This window comes from Puntigrus tetrazona, chromosome 18 (assembly GCF_018831695.1).
Source record: "Puntigrus tetrazona isolate hp1 chromosome 18, ASM1883169v1, whole genome shotgun sequence".
In the NCBI taxonomy this organism is placed as follows: Eukaryota; Metazoa; Chordata; class Actinopteri; order Cypriniformes; family Cyprinidae; genus Puntigrus; species Puntigrus tetrazona.
The window spans coordinates 23,014,861-23,020,860 of record NC_056716.1 but is presented as its reverse complement, the minus strand read 5'-3'; the positions used below and the strand labels follow the sequence as shown (position 1 = coordinate 23,020,860).

At 37.0% G+C, this 6,000-nt stretch overlaps 1 protein-coding gene across 4 annotated transcripts in view; it reads left to right on the top strand.

The window, feature by feature from the left end:
• Nucleotides 1–6,000, top strand: part of hipk2 (homeodomain interacting protein kinase 2) — an 89,842-nt gene that overhangs the window by 59,469 nt on the left and 24,373 nt on the right. The window lies entirely within an intron of this gene.

The following is a 6,000-nucleotide window of genomic DNA, read 5'->3' as shown; positions in this document are numbered from 1 at the left end:
CTCAGAACTACAGCCACCCACAGCCACAAAAACACCTTTCAGGCCACTCCATGTGTTCGGCTGCTCGTGATAGAGCAGGAGGAGTTTGTGCTAGTGATAGACAGAGATATATCAGACAGGCACATTAAATGGCCTGTATTTGGCTGTCTTAATCTTACTGTTTGGCTGTGCATCATAAGTGGCCTTGCCATATTTTCTTTTTTAGCCTTGTGAATGGATAAAGAGCAATTCCTGTTTTTGAAACGTTTTGGAAAGGCTGATTCTGAAGTCTAAGACAGGCTGGCCAATGACCAATTGGCTGACAGCTATTGGCCAATATAACGACTCATTTGCTATTATTATATTGAAATATATGACGGTACGGTCATAGAAAACTGTAAGTTTGGGGTTGGCAAGATTTTATTAATGTTTTGGATGTCTTTTATGTTGAGCAAAGTTGTTCTAAAATACAGTAAAAGCAGTAATATTATGAAGTACCATTACAATTTAAAATAACTATTTCCCAAAATGCCATTTATTTGCATTGAATCATTATTTCAGTCTTTAGTGTCACATGATACTTGAGAAATAATTCTAGTATCCTGAGTTGGTGCTCAAGAAATATTTCTTACAAATGAATATCAAACAATTATTTGTGATTAATTGCATCCTAAATAAAAGTTGTTCTGATGCTCCAGAAGCAAACATGATGCATTAATAACGTCTAATTTTGTTGAAATTTTTTATTTTCTTTTTTTTACAGTCTTAGATCATCCAGGTTACATTATTAACAACCAAGGGTTCCCAAACTTTTTTTGAAAACATCTTTTGTATTATTTATATATATATATATATATATATATATATATATATATATATATATATAGATCCTATATACAAATCTATATATGTACTACTTAATTTATTTAGGCAAATAAATGTTTATTTAATGTTTAATTTTCAGTGTTACCAATTTTATGCGTGTATCTACATGATATTGGCCAACCTGCTGTCTGAATAAGAGCATTTTATTACTGCCAAGAGAATACATTGGTTGACTGTTAGATTGAGTTATATCACTGTTCAACACAACACAGCAAAATAAATGAATTAAAAACATATATTGCATGTCATATTTCTGTCACTTTGACACTATTCAGTAAATTTTTTCAACACCTGTCACTAATGTTTGATGTGATTTATTCCAGAATACACACACAGACGCAAACAAACACGGAATAATTTATTCTGCTTCTAAAATGTCTGAGGCTGTTTGAATCCAGGGTGTGTGTCTGAGAAAGTTGTGGGAAGAGAGTTCCACTTGTAGCGCATTTCACTTGGGGCCCGACTGCAAATGCGAGAGCGTCCGTTAGGACACTCATTCTGTGGACCTTTTCCTCAAGCAGAAAGCTCTCGACGTGACCCACATACTTACACAGGCTTCTTAAAAGAGGGCTGGAGCGAGGGAAAGAGAAAGGGAATGAGGCGGTGGGCGGAGGAGAGAGAGAGAGTCGAGGGCTCAAGGCTGATGCAGCACCCTGCGGGCTCTTACCGATGGGATAGGGGGGCTCGGGTCACTCAGGTGGGACACAGCTCTCTCATTCCCCATCTCTCCATTTCAGTTTTCAATTTCAAAATGCTTTTTGGCATGATTGTTTTACACACAGTACTTTTGAAGAATCAATGAAAGCAAGAACTATGACATTTATTATTTAATATTAAAAATATTTTTTAGTAGTCATAATGGCTATGTTGCATGGAAACACACTATTAATAATTGATTATTAAATAATTAAATATATTAATTAATATTTCTTGCTCAACATATTTTTTTTTCCATTTTACCTGAAACATTTGGTGACTATATATAATGATTTGATATAAATATATTGTTAATCCAGATATTTTTTTAAAGGTGCTATGTGCAGGATTGACACGGAGTGGTTGAACTATTTATTTATTGCAGTCCAATTTCAAAATATTGGAGGTGGTTTGGAGGGGTTTTTTTTCACCTTGCCCCTCCTGCTCAGACTCGACACATGCAGTTTGCCAGATTAATTACAGAAATTTGGGTTTCACAAACTAAAATAAACTCCTGCATTCTCGGCCGGAACACACATTTTCAAAGAAAAACTGACTGCAGCAATGTTTTTCAGAATTTAGCATGTTTTTAAATATCTGCAAACATATTATGGGATTTTAATGCTTTAGTAAAGTCAAAATCCAGCATACAGCACCATTAATAATTTCTGAGCCAATTAGTGTTGTCATAAACAACCAGTAAGTTTCAACTATTGAACATTTAAAACATAATAGAAATGAAACATGTTGATTGAGTTCATTCACTAAAAAATTCTTCAGACTTATTCAAACCAGTAAGTTTATGAGTGAATTGAGCCATGCAGCTCAGTAGGGTGGATGTTGATTCAACCACTTTGTCTGAGTTCATTCACTTTTCATTCAGTATTTGTTTGATTCAGTAACTGATTCAGACTTGCTAGTCTGCGAGTCGATTCACAAAAACCGAGTCATAAGAGTCATTTGCTTGTGAATTGGAGTCACATGTCGGTTCTGTAACCGCTTTTAATAATTCAAAGAGTTTGTAGTAAAAACTCTTGAGTTGGTTTACAATAACAGAGCCATGAGTAATTTTGTATTTGAATTGGACAGTGAGTCACATGTTGATTCTGTAACTACTTTTAATAAGTTCATTCACTAAATACTGAGTGAGTCAATTCACAATAACCGAGTCATTTGTTAATGAATCAGATTGTGTGAACGACTCGTTAGAAAGATGCGTTGACGTTACATCTAATTCAAACTTCAAATATTCACAACATGAATAACCACTTTGAATAATTCATAGTTCAGTCAGTAAAGATTATAACCAGTCAATTCACAATAGCCGACTCATAGGAGTCATTTTTAATAACGAGTCATAGGAGTCATTTGTTAATGAATCAGACTACACTGCTTGCGCAGATAATTCATTCGAAAGATGTGTTTTGATGTTGTGGTACATTTTATCATTTTACATCCAATTCAAACATTTACAACATAAGCAAAATAATAAATCTTTAATTCTCATCTTTATAACACTGTAACAAACGTTTCACATCCAAAAGTCCTCATTTGCCCGTAACAGTAAAATTTACAGAGAGGGTCATCAATTAGTTTTTTTTCCCCCTCTCCTCGCTCTCCCTCCGTTCACGTTCCGTCTCAGGAATACTAAGAAATAGAAGAAAAGGGAGTTGAGAAAGTGACAGCGTCGTCAGCGATTTCCTCTGCATCTTGAGGAAAGCGGGAGAGTGAGAGGTTCACAGGGCCTTGAAATGAAAGAGCACTCCCACAAAACGAGCACAATAAAAGGGAGGACTATTTCCAAGGTTGTTTTAGTAAGTTGTGGAGAGATGACCCCACACTCCAACTCCGTGGAGATGAAATCTAAACAGCTCCCCCTGCCTCCCTCGTTCTCTTGTTCTCACACTCCTGGAATGTTTGTTTTGTCTCTGTCATTTTCCTCCCTTCTCTCTCTCTCTCTCTCTCTTTCTATCACGGCTGCTCTTCGTCCTTTTCGCTCCATCTCTCTTTGCCTGGCCATTAGTCGCAGGTGTGCGGTAGATGTCTATATGTCCCCCTCGGTGAGCCCACCTCACGCAATGTTTATTAAAACGACATGCGGGGAACTTTGGGCATCCGCTGCTTTAGTGCGCTGCGATGACATGAATATTAAAATTGATTGCGAGGGAGTGAGGCCAGTCAGCGGGCGCTCGGAGGATCAAGGTTGTTGTCGTATGAAGGAGGGGAAAGGAATGGCGCTGACCATCGGGAAAACTATAAATAACTAGCATCTTCTTCTTCGAAAATCCAACTACGTTTCTTGTTTAGTCCTTCAAAGTTATTATTATTGCCGAGAATCATTTTTGTTCATTGCCCTGTTTTATTGCTTTTTGCGTCCATATTAGTATTGATTATTGTGCTACCAATATCATTTAAAATGCTCAGCCTCGGTGTGAATTATCTGATGCTTGATTCTATCAGCCTGTTGTAGTATTTGTGGTTATAATAACTACTAATTATCCACTGTGCCATGATTGGCTACATAGCCTTACCATTAATAGTTTCATGACTTATTTATCACTCTGTGATCTCTTTCTTCGTACATAATTTATTATATAGATTTTTTGTATTTATAAATTTCATTTTAACTGCATTTTTTTAATTTTCTATTTTATGTTACTTTCCCTTTTTTTTTTAACTGCATTCATTTTCTATTGTATTTGTAATTGTATTCTATATTTATATTTTGCAAACAGCAATTTACAACATGTGATAATGCTGTGGTGTACCATGGTGCATTAATACTGTATATTCCGTGGTTGTGAATAATTTACCTTATTCGTTCATATTCGGTAATCCAAAAATCATGATAATTCTATGGTATTTTTTAAACAATACATTGTAATGTTTTGATGCTTGATTTCCTCTATTTAAATGTGTGTGTGTGTGTGTGTGTGTGTATGTATGTATGTTTATGTGTATATATATATATATATTTATATTTATATATGTATGTATGTGTGTGTGTATTTTAATAATTTTTTATTTGTGTATCAATAAATTACCTTATACTATACAATATATCCTAATTGTAGAAAAACAAAGCATGGCTTTTTTTCAAAAACAGGGCATCATGTCTGCGTCTGTGGTTATGAGTGGTGGTCCATATTGAAGGTCAGCTATGATCGATGCTTTTTGACATGCCCACACAGAATGATGTCAGAGCCCCAAATAGCAACAGAGTGAGCGTGTGCATGTGCGTGTGCATGACTTCAGAAGAAGTATGATTCTGCAGTTTGGAACCAAGAAGCACTCTTTCACTGTGCGTGATGACCTTTCCCTGACCTCCTAGCCACAAAGCCATTTACCCCAGAGCAACCCGGTGATTATTTGCACACTGCAGTGGCTCTGATGGGTGTGAGGACCTCTTGCTTCTGTGCTTGTTTGCACCGTGTGCTGAGTGGCGTTGTGTACGAGAAACGACTCCCACAGCATGTCTTCATGGGGCTTGCCATGCAAATAACAACACCAGGAGCGGATGTTTGCACTCGTGTGCATAATGTCACCCTTGCATACATGTAAGCTGCGCGATGACACGCATGCAAACACAAACACACACCTGCAGGGTCACAGCCTGACAGGTTTAGGTATGCAAAAATGAACCCTCCGTATCACATCTGCGTTTACTGGAGCTCGTATTTCTGTGGATCTGGAACAGGGCTGTGAATTCCTCACCACAGATTTTTGCATTACGAGCAGACGTTTTATTCGCGAGAGAATGAGGACGATATTTAGTGCCGTGCGTGTTTGTGTTTATCACACCCGCAGAAAGTCCTGCATCAGCAGCTGCTGGTCTGCTTTGCATATGGCATTGGAAGAAGGGCGAGAAAAGATTGAAGTGGGATATGCATTTGCATACGTGGCGGCTGAAATGCGTCCTCAGTGTCACAGAGATACTTTGGGCTGGTAGCGCTGTGGCTTATTTGAATGATACCGAGCAGACAGACCAGCAGGCGCAAGGCTGTACGCGATGACATCACTTCGGAAGGGTGATGTCATGCCTATACACCTTGCATGAGAGCCAATGAAAGAAGTAACTGCCAAACCGAGTCTTTCCCTGCCCTCGAGTGCCTGTCAGGAGATTTTGTTTCGGTTTTGTTCCAGATGTTTCTTCTTGACTTCCTGAGAAAAAATAGAAGTTTATTAATTGCCAGCAATCCAAAATAAATGTTTATATAATATGTGCTTGTGCTGTGTATAAGTAGACACACATGTGTGTATATATTTGAGGAAAATGTTAATATATTAAATATACTTATGTAAATTGAATTATATAAAAAATATATACACATGTAAATATTTCCTAAATACAACACACTATATACAACACAATATACAACACAGTCACGCACACACACATAGTTTATGTAAACAAAAACTTCATTAATCGTGATTAATCAT